The sequence below is a fragment of the Chiloscyllium punctatum genome, chromosome 8 (genome assembly GCF_047496795.1).
Source record: "Chiloscyllium punctatum isolate Juve2018m chromosome 8, sChiPun1.3, whole genome shotgun sequence".
Classification (NCBI taxonomy): Eukaryota; Metazoa; Chordata; class Chondrichthyes; order Orectolobiformes; family Hemiscylliidae; genus Chiloscyllium; species Chiloscyllium punctatum.
In genome coordinates, this window is record NC_092746.1 from 65,304,969 (window position 1) to 65,325,902 (window position 20,934).

Here is a 20,934-nt window from a genome sequence, read left to right on the forward strand (position 1 = left end):
CTACCATCCTCTGTGTAAAGTACTTGCTGCGTACATCCCCCTTTCACCTCTCACCTTGAACGTGTGACCTCTTGTTATTGAATCCCTCACCATGGGAAAAAGCTTATCTCTAGCCACCCTATCTATACCCTTCATGATTTTGTGGACCTCAATCAGGTACCCCCCCTTGATCTCCTTTTTTCTATTGAAAACAATCCTAACCTACTCAATATCTCTTCATAGCTAGCACCTTCCATACCAGGCAATATCCTCGTAAACCTTCTCTGCACCCTCTCCAAAGCATCCACATCCTTTTGGTAATGTGGCGACCAGAACTGTACACAGTATTCTAATTGTGGCTGAAGCAAAGTCTTGTACAATTTTAATGTGACCTGCCAGCTCTTATACTCAATACCCTGTCTGATGAAGACAAGCATACCATATTCCTTCTTCATCACTCCATCCAGCTGTTCAGTCACCTTCAGAGTACAATGGACCTGAACTCCCAGATCTCTTTGCTCATCAACTTTTCCCAAGGCTCTTCCATTTATAGTATAGTTCACTCTAGAATTAGACTTTGCAAAATGCAACACCTCACTTTTGCCTGGATTGAACTCCATCTGCCCTTCTCCACCCAACTCTCCAGTCTATTGTCCTGTATTCTTCGACAGTCGCCTATACTTTCTGCTACTCCCAACAATCTTCATATCATCTGCAAACTTACTGATCAGACTAACAATGCCCCCCTTCCAGATCATTTATGTATATCACAAACAACAGTGGCCCCAACACTGATACCTGTGGAACACCACTAGTCACCCTTCTCCATTTCGAGAAACTCCCTTCAACATACTATTTTCTGTATCCTAGTGCTCAACTAGTTCTTTACCCACCTAGCTCGAACATCCTGCACACCATGTGACTTCACTTTCTCCATTAGTTTACCATGGGGAGCCTTATCAAACACCTTACTAAAGTCCATGTATATGATATCTACAGCCCTTCCTATCAATTTGGTCACTTCCACAAAGAACTCTTAAGTTGGTAAGATCCGCACGCATAAAACCATGTTGCCTATCATTGATAAGCCCATTTTTTTCCCAAATGAAAATAGATTTTATCCCTCAGTACCTTCTCCAGCAACTTTCCCACCATGAGCATCAGGCCTCACTGGTCTGTAGTTACCTGGAATATCCCTACTACCCTTCTTGAACAGGGGGACAACATGAGCAACCCTCAGGTCCTCCCGCACTTCACTTGTGTTTAAGGATGCTACAAAGATATCTGTCAGGGCCCCAGCTATTTCATCTCTCGCCTCCCTCAGCAACCAGTCCTGGGGATTTGTCCACCTTAAGATCCTTTAGCCTACCCAACACATCTTCCCTCCTTATTGTCAACATGATCCAGAGTAAACAAACCTCTATCTCTAATTTCAACATTCATCATGTCCCTGTCCTCAGTGAACACTGATGCAAAGTAATCATTGAGAATTTCACCCATTTTCTCAGGTTTGACACACAACATTCCTTCCTTCCTTATCCTTGAGTGCACCAACTCTTTCTCTAGTTACCACTTGCTTCTTATATATGAATAAAAGGCTTTGGGATTCTCCTTAATTCTGCTCATTAAAGTTATTTCATGACCCCTTTTATCTCGCTTGATTCCTTGTTTAAGATTGGTCCTACTGTCCCGATATTCCTCCAGGGCCCGTTCTATCCTTAGCTACCTGGACCCTTTTCTTCTTGGCTAGTCGCACAATTTCTCCTATCATCCACGGTTCATGAATCTTACCTGAGAGTTAATAGATTGGATTTCGATTTGTTGTTGCTGTAATCATAACTAAAATATATATGGTCAAGTTTTCAGAGTAATTTACTTGTGAAAAAATGTTTTACCTCAACATCATACAGGTTTAGCAAACATACAACAACATGATATATTAGCAAACAACATGATATAATGAAAGGAGCAATTCCCTCTTTTTAACTTACATAACTTCAATGAACCTGACTTCTTTCTCTTTCTGTCTAAGTCTTTCTCCTATCTCCATTGACTTGACTCAGCTATCTCAGCATTACTAACTGTGTCAAAATTAAACTTTGATTACTAATCCCAATCAGTGATTGAGACTGTGACATTGATTAATTTGTCAAATCAAAAACCCTGACGCGCTTTACTAATAGACAGCCTGCTACTGGCAGACTTCCAGTTTATTTGCAACTTTGACATTTTTTTCCTGACTTTCTCTTGAGAACGTAGGGGACATTTGGACTGTGAGGTTCATCATCCTTTCCTTCACTTAGATTTCCTCATTCAAGCAGATGATCCATGTGACAATGATGCACACACTCTGCAACTTTCATTAGATCATAAAATTATGGAATTTCTACAATGTGAAAGCAGGCCTGAGTCCACACTGACCCTCCAAGCATCCCACACAGACCCACTCCATATCCTATTCCTGTAACCTGCATTTTCAATGGCTATCCAACTAGCCTGCAGGTGCCTGAATATTATGGGTAATTTAGCTTTGGCCAATCCACCTAACCTGCACATTTTTGGACTGTGAGGTGAAACCAGAGCACCCAGAGGAATGCCATGCAGACACGAGGAGAATGTGCAAACTCCACACAGACAATTGCCAGAGGATAGAATTAAACCTGGGTCCCTGGCATTATGAGACAACAGTGCTAACCACTGAGCCACTGTGCTGCCGTAAGATGTATAAATACACTCTGCCTCTTGCAGTAACGTCAATCACACATTCTTTTCACCATGATCTTCTGGCCACCATCAACTGCCAAGCTTGATGTATGTTAATGCATTTCACTTTGTCTTGCTTTTCTTTTGCTTTGTTATTGATATCAAGCTTAAGTAAACTTGATCCTACCAGCATTTTTCAACACAAATTCAAATGTTGAACAACCCATTGTACAACCATGGGGGTTATTTTGCAAGAGAAGAGAAAATTGACTAACATCTATTGACAGAAAATATACAAATTACTGTCTGCCTCATCACTTAGCATATACCCTTGTAAAGATCTCTTCACAATCTGTAGCCTTCCTTCCAGACAACGTTGAGATGTGTGATAAGTTTTAGATTCAGTTTGTGAAGATAACTATTTCCAAAAAAAGGTCAGGAAGACATGGAATAAAGTGACCTAAATACATCATATCAAGAAAGCATGTGATTTAGCAAGTGCCTAGCCAGATACTTGTGACGTTGATACTTCCAAGGAACAAGAATAGGCCACTTGGCCCTTCAAGCCCAATAAGATTATGATTGATTACTTTTAACTTCAACTCTACATTCTTGCATATCTTGAGAATGCATTAGCCCCTTGGTAATCAAGATTCTATCTCCTACTGTCTTAAAGATATTTAAAAACTCTGCATCTTTATGATTCCTCATTTTTTGAGGCAGGGAATTCAAAAGACTCTCAACCCTCAAAAAGAAAGAAAAGTTTCCTCATCTGTCTTAAATGGGCAATCCTTATTTCTCGACTATAACCCCTAGTTCTAGATCTGAATTTCTCAGCTGAAAATCCTTCTCTTCAATACCCTTTAAAGGAATTTATGAAAATCATTTTATTTAGCACAAGGTGGAAATATGGAGCAGATAATTTCAATTTCTTTAGAACACTTGAAGTATTTACTCTGTTTATGATGTACAAAAAAAAATTGCAATGACGGTATTAATTTATGTTGATCTCAGAAGAATTAGAATTCACTTTCCTGCTAACAGATGAAATGTTTTTCAGTTCAGCAGAACCATTTCACCCTCGCAGAAGGGCAGATCAGTTTGTAAAGTCTCCAAGTTGTGAGAGTTTGTATAAACTTTTGCAAGTGGTCAGAACTGAAAAGGTATTTAGTTTGTTAGAATTCAAAGGAACTCCAAGGCTATCAGAACTGGGAAGAAGTCTTAAAACTATTTCAATGGTCTAAAAATGAAATCTGTAGAGAATTAATTAGAAATTAAAGAATTAGGATTGAAATGATGTTTCACTGGGATTCAGTACCTGAAAAAGATAACCCATGTTTTCACTGTTTATGGTAAGATATTTTCATATGAATGAATATATACATTAAATATATAGTTTGTGTATGCTTATGTAATAAACTTTTGTTCTTGTGTCAAAAGAACATTTGCAGCCTCGTGTGAATATATTCAAAGACTAACCACCATGGATTCTATCTGCAAAAACTAAACTTACATCTATCACACCAGATTGGTCTCGTATTACCCAAAGCTGAGTTCATAATAGGTGCACTCAATAACTTCTCACCAGCTCTTCAAATTCTTGATCTATTTTTGGATCTACCAAAAAATAACCTCTTGCTTTTGCTTTTATGCAGAGATATAGGCTACTGCCCAACTCTAATTGCTTAGGGTGTGGAGATACTCGCAGTGCTGTTAGGCAGGAATTCACAGGATGTTGGGCCAATAGTGTCATAGAGTCATAGAGATGTACAGCATGGATACAGACCCTTCGGTCCAACCCGTCCATGCCGACCAGATATCCTAACCCAATCTAGTCCCACCTGCCAGCACCCGGCCCATATCCCTCCAAACCCTTCCTATTCACATACCCATCCAGATGTCTCTTAAATGTTGCAATTGTACCAACCTCCACCACATCCTCTGGCAGCTCATTCCATACACGTACCACCTGCTGCATGAAAAAGTTGCCCCTGAGGTCTCTTTTATATCTTTCCCCTCTCAGCCTAAACCTATGCCCTCTAATTCTGGACTCCCCGACCCCAGGGAAAAGACTTTGCCTATTTACCCTATCCATGCCCCTCATAATTTTGTAAATCTCTATAAGGTCACCCCTAAGCCTCTGACGCTCCAGAGAAAACAGCCCCAGCCTATTCAGCCTCTCCCTGTAGCTCAGATCCTCCAACCCTGGCAACATCTTTGTAAATCCTTTCTGAACCCTTTCAAGTTTCACAACATCTTTCCGATAGGAAGGAGATCAGAAATGCACGCAATATTCCAACAGTGGTCTGAAGGAATGAAGATATACTTCCAGGTCAAGATGATGTGTGGCTGGACGGAAACTTGCAGGGGATAACATTTACGTGCATGTGCTACCTTTAACCTTCTAGATACCCATAACCAATGACACGCAATTTCCTAAGTGGACAATCATACTAGTTAGTGAATGATTGCTGAATATAACCACGATGGAAGGTGATGTTGGAGGAGCCTTGGTGAGTTACTGCAGTGTACCCTGTAGATGATACACACTGCTGCCACTGTGCAATGATAGTGAAGACAGCAGATGCCAGTCAAGACAGATAATTCGTCCCAGTTGGTATCAAAGTTACTGAAGTGTTGCAGCAACTCCACCCATCAAGACAACTGGAGAGTATTCCACTGAACTCCCGACTTGTTTCTTCTGAATGGTGGACAGGAACAAAATGATATCCAGCATCTGCAGTATTTTGTTTCTATAATAAGTTGGTGGACCATTCTTGGGATAACTGGAGTTGCTTTGCTTGCCACAGAATACCTACTCTCTGACCTACATTTGTAGCCACTGTATTTCTATGGCTAACCCAATTCCATTTCTGGTCAATGCAATTCCCCAGGATATTGATAGTGAGGGATTCAGCAAAGGTATTCTCCAGCATTTTGATAGTCAGGGATTCAGCAATGGTAATTCCATTGAACATTAAAAGGTGATGGTTAACTTCTCTCATTCTCTAACACTCATGGAGCATGTTTGGTACTTGCTACTTATCAGCCTAATCGTGGATGTTGGATGTTTGAACTCTTCTTTGTTCAATTCTCCCATGAAGCCTTCAGAGGCATTTTCCAATTACACATTGTCTCTTCTCACTGTGTACCTGAACTTAGTGTGAAGATGGAGCAATCTTTCCAACTGCTCAAAATATCCTCAGTATTAACTTCAGAGGTAGTAAACAGTGTGTCAATGTTCTTCAGTTCTTAATTTAAAAAATGGAATCTAAAAAAAGAATTCCACACCATCTTCATTAGCTTTCTGTTGTTTATTGCACTGAATAAGAATGACAAGTACTCACCTGCAGGCAGCCATTATTCAACAACTTTATTTACACCTCCCAGAGAGAGCGAGAAAGGGCAACACAACAAAATGTTAAGCTGTTACAATGTATGTTTCAAGCAAAAATTAACTGAAAGTTTATAGCAAGTTTAACTTTCTAGTGTCCCCACAATTCATGAAACATTAGCTGTCTTTTTTTTGTGTGGGGAAAGCAGACTGAATAGCCTACCAAAGCTGGTCCCTTCACATGTTATCACTTTATTCAGTGCCCGCATGTCGCAAGGACATATGGAAGCATTACTGTTTAAATGCTCATTGACATCACTGTTAAATTAAAACATCTCAATCTCAATTTCTCCCAAAATGTATTTGGAAAGTGTTCCTTCTCATCTCTGCCCAGCATCCCCCCACCAATTCAAATTGAAAAGTTCTGGATAATCATTGGCTTGAATTAGAACCAACGTAAACAGGATAAGCTAATGAGACTTGTCATGGATTTATTTGACAGAACCCAGATTAAAGTGCCTGGACCGAAGATAATGACTGTGCTTTACATCGATAAATAGGGGAAACAGATTTTCTGAAGTCAAAACTGTAACTCATTTTTTTAGTGAGGTCATGTCTGGACTGTTGATAGAAAGTAATTCAAATCCTAGTCAGTGAACATAAGCAACTGTTATTATGGGTGTACACTATATACAAAAGATGATAAGAACAGACATTAGATTACTTAGTGTGGAAACAGGCCCTTTGGCCCAACAAGTCCACACCGGCCCGCCGAAGGGCAACCCACCCAGACCCATACCCCTACATTTACCCCTGCACCTAACACTACAGGCAATTTAACATGGTCAATTCACCTAACCTGCACATTTTTGGACTGTGGGAGGAAACTGGAGCACCCGGAGGAAACCCGCGCAGACACAGGGAGAATGTGCAAATTCCACACAGGGAATTGAACCCGGGTCTCTGGCGCTGTGAGGCAGCAGTGCTAACCACTGTGCCACCGTGCCGCCCACATGTCTAGAAACCTATGTTCTTAGATCCCAGTGTCATCTTACGATGCTCAGGTTTCTTTTATTAGTGAGATATAGTTAATGTTTAACTCCACATGACTGTAGGAACTTCATGATGATTGACACATTGAGTGACCAATATCAGTGTGTGCAGTTGGGGCAGTAGGAGACTGAGATAATATTGCCAGAAAATGCACACTTAGAATTGCAACTCTCTGAAGATTGTTTTCTCATCTGCCTACCAATATCATTGTAAAATTATTCTCTCTTTTAAGGAATATATCTCCACCTTTCCTTTCAAGATTGACACAGATCAGTAGATTAACTTCAAGATGGAACCACTTACAGTTTAAAACCGAGAAATGGCTGCACAGTCCTTTCTCCCACATTGACTTTGTTTAAAGCCTTTTCCTGCATTTATTTTAAAATGGAATTTTACTCACCAGCAATTTTCGGCTGTGTTTAGAATTTTAATGATGGTAGGAGCCATTCAAAAAAAATATTTAGAGGAGTGATAGTCCATAAAAGGATTACAGGCATCACGCTCCATTAGGGAGATAATTAGTTAGGCATAGCTGGAGGGTAACCACCCCACAATGCACGGTGGCACAGTGGTCAGCACTGGTGCTGTGAGCCAGATTTAATTCCACCCTCTGGGGACTGTGCAAACTCCATACAGTCCACAGATGTGCTGGTTAGGTGGTTTGGCCATGCTAAATTGCCCATAGTATGTAAGGACATGCAGCTTAGCTGGGTTTGCCATGGGTAATGCAGGGTTACTGGGATAGGGTAAGGGGGGGGGGGGGGAGGTGGGATGCTCATTGGACAGTCAGTGTGGACTCAATAGTCTGCTTCCACACTATACGGATTCTACGATTCACAGAATAAAATAAGGAAACAGGCCTGTGTAAACTACCACAGCCACTAAGGGGTTTGAATCTGCACTATTGGCTTTATTCTGCATCACACTGTAGTCATCTAGCTAACTAACCACAATACACAATATCTATTATATTTAAAATCTACTTTGCTTTGAAAAAAAAAGTCTGCAAATATTAAATATTTCTGGACCCAGATTCAATTGCTTCTTGTAAATTATATAAGAATTTCTTCATGAATGACAGATTTTGCTTTCTAGTGCTGGCTTGCTCTCCTCCTTCCTCCAAGTTTCGTTTTCTCTGTCCACCTGACTGCACTGCACTAAATTACATCATTGGCTAAGCTAGCCATAGATACAGAAAGGTTTTAGTGAATCTAAAAGTCTGTCATTTAGTGCAGGTGGGCAGAGGGGGCAATAAGGCTGGAGGAAGGAGAAAGTAAGTGAAGACGTGTTAATGTCCATTTCTCACTTCCAAGCTTGGAAATTTCAAAGACTTGGAAAATAAAATCCAAGTAATTAAATGCTGAAGTTCTCTCTATTTAAACATGCGGGATGGGCTAAAAAGGGGAGGGCTGTCCGCTCAGAGCTGAAAAAAAATTCAAATATTCTGACATCCGAGATACCAGGACACTTGAAGCTGACACTTGGTTCTGTGTGCAGATGTAGCTGGGTGGCAATAAGTAGTAGATTGGTTCATGGTCTAGTGACCAGTTATTGATGACAAAAGCTTTTTAACCTGCCAACAAACATTTGGTCAGTTCTCAGGTATCAAAACAGCTTGGGGCAGTGAGCAAGTTAGAGAGGTGTGTTGAGAAGTGGCTTCTCTATACTCAAAAACTCACTTTAAACTTGGAAAAACAAGTTTTTTTTCCCTTCAGTCATTGCAGAGCTGTGGCATTTAACCAATAAGGCAGAGATAAGGTCAATATAATGTATGTGGAAGCATTGGGTACTTTGAAATGCAGTAAGGTAGACAAGTCACCAGGGCCGGACAGGATCTATCCCAGGGTACTCTGGGAAGCAAGGAAAGAAATAGATGGGGCTTAATAGATACCTTTGCATCCACTTTGGCCTCAAGCAATGTTCCAGAGGACTGGAGAATGGCCAGTGTTGTTCCTTTGTTTAAGAAGAGACACAGAGATAATCCAGGTAATTACAGGCCAGTGAGCCTGATATCAGGATGCTGTTGGAGAAGATACTGGGAAACAGGATTTATTCTCATTTGGAAGCAAATGGACTTGTTAGTGATAGGCAGCATGGGTTTGTGCAGGGAGGGTCCCATCTCACCAAATTGAGTCTTTTGAGGAGATAACAAGAATGATTGAGGGAAGGACAGTGGATGTTGTCTACATGGACTTCAGTAAGACATTTCATAAGCTATCTCCTGGCAGGCTGGTACAAAAAGGTAGAGTCTCATCGGATCCAGGGCGTGCTGGCTAAATGGGTACAGAAGTGGTTTGGTCGTAAAAGACAGAGAATGGCAGTGGAAGGGTGCTTTTCAGAATGGAGATCAGTGATTAGTAGTGTTCTGCAGGGATCAGTGCTGGAACCTTTGTTGTGACCTGGAGGAAAATGTAGGTGGTCTGATTACTAAGTTTAAGGATATGTACAACAAGACATAAATTTATTAAAGATTTGGGCAAAGAAACAGATGCAATTTAATCCGGACAAATGTGAGGTGATGCATTTGTGAAGATCAAGTTCAGGTGCGGCTTATACAAGAAATGGTAGAATGCTTAGGAACATTGCTGTAGAGGGGGACTGGTCATACAGGGATATTAACCAGATCCCTGAAAAATGGTAACAGAGGTGGATAAGGTGGTCAAGAAGGCACACAGCATGGTGGTCTTCATTGGCCAGGGCATCGAATATAAAAATTTGCAAATTATGTTATAGCTGTATAAAACTTTAGCTAGGCCTCATTTGGGACATTGCATGCAGTTCTAGTTGCCACACGATGGAGGCTTTGGAAAGAGTGCACAGAAGGTTTACCAGGATGTTGCCAGGTTTGGAAGATTTTATTAGGAGGGAAGGTTGGATAAACTAGAATTGTTTTTATTAGAAAGACAGAGGCTGAGGTGTGATCTGATAGAGGTATACAAAATTATGAGAGGTTAAGATAGGGTGGATAGTCAGAGGCTTTTTCCCCAGGATGGAAAGGTCAACTACAAGAGGTCACAGGTTCTAGGAGAAAAATGCAGGGAAAGATTTTGACATGGAGGGTGGTGAGTGCCTGGAATGCATTGCCAGTGGAGGTGGTGGAAGCAGGCATGTTAGCAATGTTTAAGGCATATCTTGATAGACACATGAACAGGAGGTGAGCAAAGGGAAAGAAACTGCATATGGGCAAGTAGTAGCAGGTTTAAATAAGGACTAGGAATTGGTACAAGCTTAGTGACCGAAGGGCTTGATCCTTTGCTGTGTTGTTCGTATTCTTTTATAGTGAACCAGCCACCTCGTGTCTCTTGCAAATTAATGAAAGCATCTGGAGAAAGACAACTGAATAGGAGCATTCTGACTAGCATAAGAATCTCGGTATTATCTCATCAACCCTCAAATAAGATATGCTTCCCAGTTTTCCTTTGCCCATAACCTATTTTTCTTGCTCTGTGTGTGCATGTGAGAGAAAAGGGGAATTTATAAGTGGATTAGAGTTTTAATTTATAGTGTTACGTGCTGATGGTGTATAACGGTTTACCTGTAGCTAGTGTCTAATTATTTACAGGGAGTCTTCCAGGGACTTCCCTTGGAGCTGGCAGCAGTTGGAGGCCGGAGACTCAGGAAGCGGTAAAGAGCTAAACAGCTTCTGGTAAGAGAGAGCGGGAAATCCCAAAGTGTTGTCGCAGCCAAGTCAGTAAGTGATTGGCTGTTTGAAGGTTGAGTATAACTTTTTAATTGTTTACTCAAATCAAATAGCCAGTTGACATTTCTGTTCCTTCTAGTTAACTTTTAGTGTGTGTTAATGCGAATTCGATTTAGATTTTTATTAAGTGGGGAGTGTTTGGGTTAATTAATTAAAGGGATATTAAGCTAGCACCTTCAAGTAGTATGTTCCACCTGTAACACGTCAGAGTTCTTGGGTGCTGATAGGACCGATGAGCAACGCGTGTGCAGGAGATGCCATCAGTATCTCTAACTCGATAGCCAAGTTACAGAGCTTGAGTGAGGTCTGGAGGTGATAAGCATCCGGGAGAATGAAAGTTACATGGATAGTGCCCCACAGAATAAAAGGGTGCAGGAGGATAGGGAATGGGTGGCCATCCCTTGCAAGTATAAGGAGAGGCAGGTACTGCAGGAGTTCCCTAAGGCTGCGTCAATAACTCACTGGTACTCTGTGTTGAATTCTGGTGATGGTGATAATGCCTCAGGGAATTTCAGCCAAAGCAAAACCCACAGCACTGCGGGTTGCTCAGCTGCAGAGTAGGGAGGAAAAAAGCTATTAGCACTGTAGTAATAGGTGACTCAATCGTTAGGGGAGCAGACAGGTGCTTCTGCAGCCACTCTCGTGACAAAAGGATAGTGTGGTGAGTCCCTGGTGCAAGGGTCCTGCAGGTTACTGAGTGGCTGCTGATGGTGGGGAGGTGAAACCAGTCAGTAGTCGCGGTACACATTCTCACTCTCTCAGCGGAGCAGGTAAGGGCTGTTTGGCAGTGGCTGCTTGAAGGCTCGGTGACGTTTGTTTAACGGTTTAAATTTGAAAGTTTTTTTTTAAAAAAAAGCACGGAGCGGACCCGGAAGCTGGTGTAGCGCAAGCTTACCCGGGTAGATTTTTTTTCCCCCTATAAAAGCGCGCAGGAGTGGAACCAGAGGCACGACAGAGGCACCACCGCCCTCCTCCTCTAACCTAATAATAAGACCCGTTGTGGTAAGTAGGTAAGTGCTGCATTTTGCTTGTTCTATTCTTTAGACCTAGTTTTTTTTAAAAAAGGTTACTTTTAGAGGGATGGCAATGAAGGCAGTGCAATGTTCCTCTTGCAACATGTTTGAGGTGAGGGATGCCATGGTCGTCCCTGCTGATTACACTTGCAGGAAGTGCACCCATCTCTAGCTCCTCCAAGACCGTGTTAGGGAACTGGAGCTGGAGTTGGATGAACTTAGGATTATTCGGGAGGCAGAGGGGGTCATAGATCGGAGCTTTAGGGAAGTAGTAACTCCAAAGATTGCAGACAGATGGGTGACAGTGAGGGGGACTGGGAGGAAGCAGCCAGTGCAGGGACCCCCCTGCGGCCGTTACCCTCAAGAACAAGTAAACCGTTTTGGATACTTGTGGGGGGGATGAGTTACCAGGGGTAAGCAATGGGGTTCAGGCCTCTGGCATGGAGCCTGTCCCCGTTGCTCAGAAGGAAAGGGTGGAGAAGAGCAGAGCAATAGTTATTGGGGACTCGATAATTCGGGGCAGAGATAGGCGGTTTTGTGGGGGCGAGAGAGACTCACGTTTGGTATGTTGCCTCCCAGGTGCAAGGGTACGTGACGTCTCTGATCATGTTTTCCGGGTCCTTAAGGGGGAGGGGGAGCAGCCCAAAGTCGTGGTCCACATTGGCACCAACAACATAGGTAGGAGGAGGGCGGAGGATGTTAGGCAGGCTTTCAGGGAGCTAGGTTGGAAGCTCAGAGTTAGAACAAACAGAGTTGTTGTCTCTGGTTTCTTACCCGTGCCACGTGATAGAGAGTTTAGGAATAGGGAGAGAGAACAGTTAAATACGTGGCTACAGGGATGGTGCAGGAGGGAGGGATTCCGGTATCTGGATAACTGGGGTTCTTTCTGTGGAAGGTGGGACCTCTATAAACAGGATGGTCTACACCTGAACCTGAGGGGCACCAGTATCCTTGGGGGGAGGTTTGCCAGTGCTCTTGCGTGGGGGGTGGTAAGTAACTCTGCAGAGGCATGGGAACCTAGACTGTAGCTTTAGGGTGCAGCACCTGGAGTGTAGGGGGGTTAGGAACATAGCATCAATCTCAAAGGAGGGTGCCTGTAAACAGGAAAGTGGCTTGAAGCGTGTATACTTCAATGCAAGAAGTATACGAAATAAGGTAGGTGAACTTGCAGCGTGGGTTGGTACCTGGGATTTCGATGTTGTGGCTATTACGAGACATGGGTAGAAGAGGGACAGGATTGACTGTTGCAGGTTCCAGGGTTTAAATGTTTTAGTATGGTCAGAGGTGGGGGTAAAAGAGGGGGAGGTGTGGCATTGCTTGTCAAAGATAGTATTACAGCAGGTGGAAAGGACGATGAATGAAGACTCGCCATTTGAGGTAGTTTGGGCTGAGGTTAGGAATAGGAAAGGTGAGGTAACCCTGTTAGGAGTTTTCTACAGGCCTCCTAATAGTCCTAGAGACATAGAAGAAAGGATTGCGAGGATGATTCAGGAGAAGAGTGAAAGTAATAAGGTGGTTGTTATGGTGGACTTTAACTTTCCAGATATTGACTGGGAAAGCTATAGCTCGAGTTCGTTAGATGGGTCGGTGTTTGTCCAATGTGTGCAGGAGGGTTTCCTGACACAATATGTAAACAGGCCAACAAGAGGTGAGGCCATACTGGATTTGGTTCTGGGTAACGAACCAGGCCAGGTGTTAGAATTGGAGGTAGGTGAGCACTTTGGGGACAGTGACCACAATTCGGTGACTTTTACTCTAGTGATGGAGAGGGATAAGTGTGCACTGCAGGGCAAGAGTTATAGCTGGGGGCAGGGAAATTATGATGCGGTGAGGCATGACTTAGGATGTGTGGATTAGAAAAGTAGGCTTCAAGGGAAGGGCGCAATTCATATGTGGAGCTTGTTCAAGGAGCAACTATTGAGTGTCCTTGATAAGTATGTACCTGTCAGGCAGGGAGGAAAGGGTCGTGTGAGGGAGCCGTGGTTTAATAAGGAATTAGAATCCCTCGTTAAAGGGAAGAGGGCGGCCTATGTAAAGAGGAGGTGTGAAGGTTCAATTGGGGCAATTGAGAGTTATAAGGTAGCCATGAAGGATCTGAAGAGAGAGCTAAGAGCAGCAAGGAGGGGACACGAAAAGTCCTTAGTTGGTAGGATTAAGGAAAACTCAAAAGGTTTTCTATAGGTATGTCAGGAATAAAAGAATGACTAGAGTAGGAATAGGTCCAGTCAAGGATAGTAGTGGGAAGTTGCGTGTGGAGGTTGAAGAGATTGGGGAGACACTGAATGAATACTTTTCGTCAGTATTCACTAAGGAACAGGACATTGTTGCCGATGTGAATCCTGAGTCACAATTAATTAGAATGGACGGCTTTGAGGTATGTAGGGAAGAGGTATTGAAAATTCTGGAAAGGGTGAAAATAGATAAGTCCCCTGGGCCTGATGGCATTTATCCTAGGATTCTCTGGGAAGCAAGGGAGGAGATTTCAGAGCCATTGGCCTTGATTTTTATGTCCTCGTTGTCTACAGGATTAGTGCCAGAAGACTGGAGGACAGCAAATGTGGTTCCCTTGTTCAAGAAGGGGAGTAGGGATAACCCTAGTAACTATAAGCCGGTGAGTCTCACTTCTGTTGTGGGCAAAGTCTTAGAGAGAATTGTAAGGGATAGGATTTATCAACATCTGGATAGGAATAATGTGATCAAGGATAGTCAGCATGGTTTTGTGAAGGGCAGATCATGCCTCACAAACTTATTGAATTCTTTGAGAAGGTGACTAAGGAGGTGGACAAGATGTGGTGTATATGGATTTTAGTAAGGCTTTTGATAAGGTTCCCCATGGTAGGCTACTGCAAAAAATACAGAGGTATGGCATTGAAGGTGAGTTGGAGGTTCGGATTAGGAATTGGCTGGCTGGAAGAAGACAGAGGGCAGTAGTTGATGGTAAAGGTTCATCTTGGAGTGCAGTTACTAGCGGTGTTCCGCAAGGATCTGTTTTGGGACAATTGCTGTTTGTCATTTTTATAAATGACCTAGAGGAGGGGCTAGAAGGTTGGGTGAGCAAGTTTGCGGATGGTTCGAAAGTCGGTGGAGTTGTTGACAGTGAGGAAGGATGTGGCAGGTTACAGCGGGATATAGATATGTTGCAGAGCTGGGCAGAAAGGTGGCAAATGGAGTTCAATGTGGGTAAGTGTGAGGTGATTCACTTTGGTAAGAGTAACAAGAAGATGGGGTACTGGGCTAATTGTCAGATACTTGGTAGTGTGGATGAGCAGAGGGATCTTGGTGTACATGTACACAGATCTCTGAAAGTTGCCACCCAGGTAAATAGTGCTGTGAAGGAAGCATATGGCGTACTGGCTTTTATTGGTAGAGGAATTGAGTTCCGGAGTCCTGAGGTCATGTTGCAGTTGTATAAGACTCTGGTGCGGCCACATCTGGAGTATTGTGTGCAGTTTTGGTCGCCATACTATAGGAAGGATGTGGAGCCACTGGAACGGGTGCAGAGGAGGTTTACCAGGTTGTTGCCTGGTATGGTAGGAAGATCGTATGAGGAAAGGCTGAGGCACTTGGGGCTGTTTTCATTGGAGAAAAGAAGGTTTAGGGGTGACTTGATAGAGGTGTACAAGATGATTAGGGGTTTAGATAGAGTTGACCATGAGAACCTTTTTCCACATATGGAGTCAGCTATTAAGAGGGGACATAGCTTTAAATTAAGGGGTGGTAGGTGTAGGACAGATGTTAGGGGTAGATTCTTTACTCAGTGAGTCGTGAGTTCATGGAATGTCCTGCCAGTAGCAGTGGTGGACTCTCCCTCTTTATGGGCATTTAAGCGGGCATTGGATAGGCATATGGAGGATAGTGGGCTAGTGTAGGTTAGGTGGGCTTGGATCGGCGCAACATCGAGGGCCAAAGGGCCTGTACTGCGCTGTATTTTTCTATGTTCTATGTTCTATGTACCGATGACATCGGTAGGAAGAGAGATGAAGTCCTGATGGCTAATGAGGGATTTTAGAGAAGATATGTAGCTCAGATTGTGGATCAGATTTTACATTTGCTCGCTGAGCTGGTAGATTTTTTTTGTCAGACGTTTTGTCGTCATCAGTGAGCCTCCGATGAAGCGTTGGTGTTCTGCCCCGCTTGCTATTTGTGTCTTGGTCTGTTGTGGTGAGTGATATCATTTCTTGTTCTGTTTCTGAGAGGTTGGTCAATGGGGTCCAAATGGATGTATTTGTTAATGGAGTTCTGGGTTGAATGCCAGGCCTCTCAGAATTCCTGTGCGTGTCTTTGTTTAGCCTGTCCTAAGATGGATATATTATCCCAGTCGAACTGGTGCCCCTCTTCATTTATGTGTGTGGATACTAGTGATAGTTGGTTATGTCTTTTGGTGGCAAGTTTTCTGCCTGTCTGTCCAATGTAATGTTTGTTGCAGTCCTTGCAGGGTATTTTGTATATGACATTCGTCCTGATGGTTGTTGATACAGGGTCCTTTAAATTCATCAGGAGCTGTTTCAGTGTGGTGGTAGGTTTGTGAGCTACCATGATGCCTAGGGGCCCGAGTAGTCTGGTTGTCATCTCTGAGATGTCTTTAATGTATGGCAGGGTGGCCAGCGTATCTGGGTGTGTTGTGTCATCTTGTTTAGGATTGTTGTGCAGGAATTGGTGAACTGCACTAATTGGGTGCCCATTGTTCCTGAATATGTTGCATCAGTGCTTTTCCTCAACAATGTATTCAGGAACAACGGGTACCCAATAAGCGCAGTCTGCCAATTCCTACACAACAATCCTAAACAAGACGACACAACAAACCCAGAGTCTCTCGCCACCCTGCCGTACATTAAAGACATCTCAGAGATGATAACCAGACTACTCGAGCCCCTAGGCATCATGGTAGCCCACAAACCTACCACCACACTGAAACAGCTCCTGATGAATTTAAAGGACTCTGTATCAACAACCAGCAGAACAAACGTTATATACAAAATATCTTGCAAGGACTGCAATGAACATTACATTAGACAGACAGGCAGGAAACTAGCCACCAAGATACACGAGCACCAACTAACCACCAAAAGACATGGCCAACTATAACTAGTAACTATACACACAGATGAAGAGGGACACCAGTTCGACTGAGAGAATACATTCATCCTGGAACACACTAAACAAAGGCACACACTGGAATTCCTACAGGCCTAGCATTCAAACCAGAACTCCATTAGCAAACACGTTGATTTGGACACCATGTACCAACCTCTCAGAAACAGAACCGGAAGTGGTATCACCCACCGTAACAGACCAAGACACAAATAGCAAGCGAGACAGAACACCAGCGCTTTATCAGAGGCTCGCTGATGATGTTACCGAGCATGGTGATGAAACGTCTGAGAACAAACCTACCAGCTCAATGAGCAAACTTACAACATGATGCATAACCTGAGCTACGGAGGGAATTAGGAACCAGGATGAAAGCCGGGACCTCAAACCTCTCTAGATCACGAACTGTGCCATGTGATAGTAAGACTAGGAATTGGCAGATTAGACAGTTTAATATGTGGCAGGGGGAGTGCTGTCTGGGAGAGGGTATTAGACACCTGAATAACTGGGGCAATTTCTGGGGGAGGTGGGATCTGTCCAAGAGAGGGACAGCCTTCACCCCAACAGTGACCGGACTGATATTCTTGTGGGTGGTTTAGCTGGCTGGACTTTAAACTAGTTTGGCAGGGAGATAGGAACCAAAGGGGAAGATCTGAGTAAGCTAGACTGGGTTAGAGCTTAAGGAAAACAAGAATCAACACAGTAAATAAAAAGCAAGAAGTAGCTGAGCAGTGTAGCACTGAGGTAAGTGGAAACCAGGTAGTGACAGAAAAAATGAGAATGTTTGAAAACAAGAAGGTTCTTCTGGTGGAGGTTTTAGGATTCAAAAGGTGTGAAATCTAGCATCTGGGCACTTTACCTGAATGCTCACAGCATTCAAAACAAGATTAATGAGTTGACAGCACAAATCATCACGAATGGATATGATTCAGTGGCCATTAAAGAGACATGGGTGGTCACAATTGAGAGTTAAATATCCAAGAGTATCGGACTATTTGGAAGGACAGACACAAAGAAAAGGGAGATGGCGTAGCTTTGATATTTAAGGATGACATCAGGGCAGTAGTGAGAGATGATGTAGATTCTATGGAGAAATGAGTTGAATCAACATGTGTAGGAATTAGAAATGGTAAGAGGAATAATTACTGATAGGTGCGGTCTATCAGCCACTAAATAACAACATCGTGGTGGCGTGGGCAATAAACAACTGATGCATGTAGAAATGGTTCGGCAGATATCATGGGGTGTTTTAATCTATATATTGATTGGTCAAACCAAGTTGGTCATGGCAGCTTTGAGGAGTTCATACAGTGTATCTGACTTAGGTTCCATTACATTCTGTTTGAGGAAACTACGACAGAGCAAATTATCCTAGATCTGACCCTGTGTAATGAGACAGGAATAATAGATGATCTCGAAATTAGGGATCCTCTCGGAAGGAGCAATCACAGTACAGTTGAATTTAAAATACCGTTGGAGGGTGAGAAGGTAAAATCCAATACAGTGTCTTATGCTTAAATGAAAGGAGACTGCAATGGGATGGAAGAGGAGTTGGCTAAGGTAGACTGGGAGCAAAGACTATACGGTGGGACAATGGAGGAAGAGTAGTGGACCTTCAAAGCAATTTTTCACAGAGCTCAGCACAAGTATATAACAGTGACAAGGAAGGACTATAGGAAAAGGGAAGATGAGCCATGGATAGCAAAGAAAATAAAGGAAGGTATCAAATAGAAAGCAAATGCACACAAAGTGTCAAAGTTTAGTGGGAAACTAGGGGATTGGAAAATCTTTAAAGGTCAACAGAAAGCCATGAGAAAAGCTATGAAGAAAAGTAAGATAGATTATGAGAGTAAACTAGCTCAGAATATATGAAGTGAAAAAGCGAATGTCTGAGGTAAACAATGGTCCTTTAGAGGATAAAAAGGGGGAATTAATAATGGGAAATGAGGATATGGCCCAGGCATTGAACAGCGGAAGAAACAAATAACATGCCAATAATTGATGACAAGTACATTATAGCAGGTGAGGACCAGAAACAAATCATTATCACTAAAGAGCAGGGGGCAAGCTAATGGGGCTACAGCTAGACAAGTCCCCTGGTCCTGATGAAATGTATCCCAGGGTACTAAGAGATAGCGTGGGAAATAGCAAAATGTGCTTGTGGTAATTTACCAAAATTTGGTGAACTCTAGGGCTGTTTGGCAAATTGGAAAACAGCAAATGTGACGCCACTGTTTAAGAAACGAAGCAGACAAAACGAGGGTAACTATAGGCCTTGTTAGCTTAGCTTCTGTAGTAGGGAAAATGTTTGACTCTATCAAAGAAGAAATAATGAGCCATTGGGGTAGAAATTGCCCCATCGGGCATACGCAACATTGGGTCTTGAAAGGCAGGTCACATTTAACTAATTTACTAGAATTCTTTGAGGACTTTGAGCAAAATAGATAATGGGGAACTGCGCATGAGGTATATCTTGATTATGGAAGGCATTCGACAAGGTCACATACAAAAAGCTGCAAAAGACACAAAAGATAAAAGGTGCACGGTGTTCCGGGTAATGTATTAGCATCGATAGAAGTTTAGTTAACTAATAGAAAGCAAAAAGTGGGGATTAATGGCTGTTTGTCTGCTTGGTGATCAGTAGCTGGTGGTGTGCCTCAAGGATTAATTTTGGGATCACAATTGTTTACAATTTACATAGAGTTGGGGACTAAGTGTAGTGTGTCAAAGTTTGCAGATGACACTATAATGAATGGTAGAGCAAAGTGTACAGAGGAAACTGAAAGTCTGCAGAGGGATATAGATAAGTTAAGTGAGTCAGCAGGGGTGTGGCAGATGGATGACTACAATATTGGTAAATGTGAGGTCATCCATTTTGGTAGGAATAACAGCAAAATGGACTATTATTTAAATGGTGCAAAGTTGAAGCTTCCTATTGTGCAGAGGATCCTAGTTGTCCTCGTGCATGAATCACAAGAAGGCAAACAGAATATTGTCCTTCATTGTTAGAGGGATGGAGTTTAAAAGTTTGATTTTTCTGGGACACCTCATGCCTAAGAATGTACAAAAATCCCTGCCTATTTATACAGAAAAGAAACACGCAGTCAGAGATGCTGCAGCTGTATACGGTGCTGGTGAGGCCACACCTGGAGTATTGTGGAAAGTTTTAGTCTCCTTTATTGAGAAAGGATGTACTGGCACTGGAAGGGGTGCAGAGGAGGTTCACTAGGTTGATTCTGAAGTTGACAGTGTTGTATTATGAGGAGAGATTGAGTAGACTGGGACTATACTCATTGGAATTAAGAAGAATGAGGGGCATTCTTATAGAAACATATAAAATTATGAAGGGAATAGATGAGATAGGACCAGGGAGGTTGTTTCCACTGGCAGGTGAAATTAGAACTGGGGGGGGGGGGGGGGGCATAGCCTCAAAATAAGGGCAAGAAGATTTAGGACTGAGTTGAGGAGGAACTTCTTCACCCAAAGGGTTGTGAATCTGTGGAATTCCCTGCCCAGTTGGGGCTACCTCATTGAATGTTTTTAAGGCAAAGATCGATAAATTTTTGAAAACTAAAGTAATTAAAGGTTATGGTAAGCAGGGGTTTTGGTTGGTGGCGGGGGTGGGGGGGGGGTGGCGGGGGAGCGTGGTGGTGGAAATAAGTGGAGCTAAGTTCACAAAAAGATCAGCCATGGTCTTATTGAATGGTGGAGAGGGTTTGATGGGCTAGATGGCCTACTCCTGCTCCTGTTTCCTAATGTACTTGTAATAAAGAGAGTCTTCCTAAGAACAAAAACCTGATTTGTGTTTTCTGTCAACCTGGGTCTGAAAGTCAGGTAAATTGTATGCACCTTTTTTTCTCTTAAGCATCTTTGACTTTTGGGACAACTCCACAAATAGCAGGGCTTGATTTTCTAGTATGGTTCACTGGTGAAGTGTGACAAGATACACAAAAGTACATGTAAAATACACTGCCCAGCAACTATGGCAACTGCCGGAGGTTTTTAGTATAACTAAGTCTTTTTTTAAGCATTGACACAAGATACAAGCAGATGTTCCTTTG

The 20,934-nt window shown here is 42.8% G+C and overlaps 1 protein-coding gene across 3 annotated transcripts in view; it reads right to left on the reverse strand.

Annotated features, from left to right (window-relative positions):
• stk17a (serine/threonine kinase 17a) overlaps nt 1-20,934 on the reverse strand; it is a 115,983-nt gene that overhangs the window by 18,082 nt on the left and 76,967 nt on the right. The gene's annotated exons all lie outside the window — the stretch shown is intronic.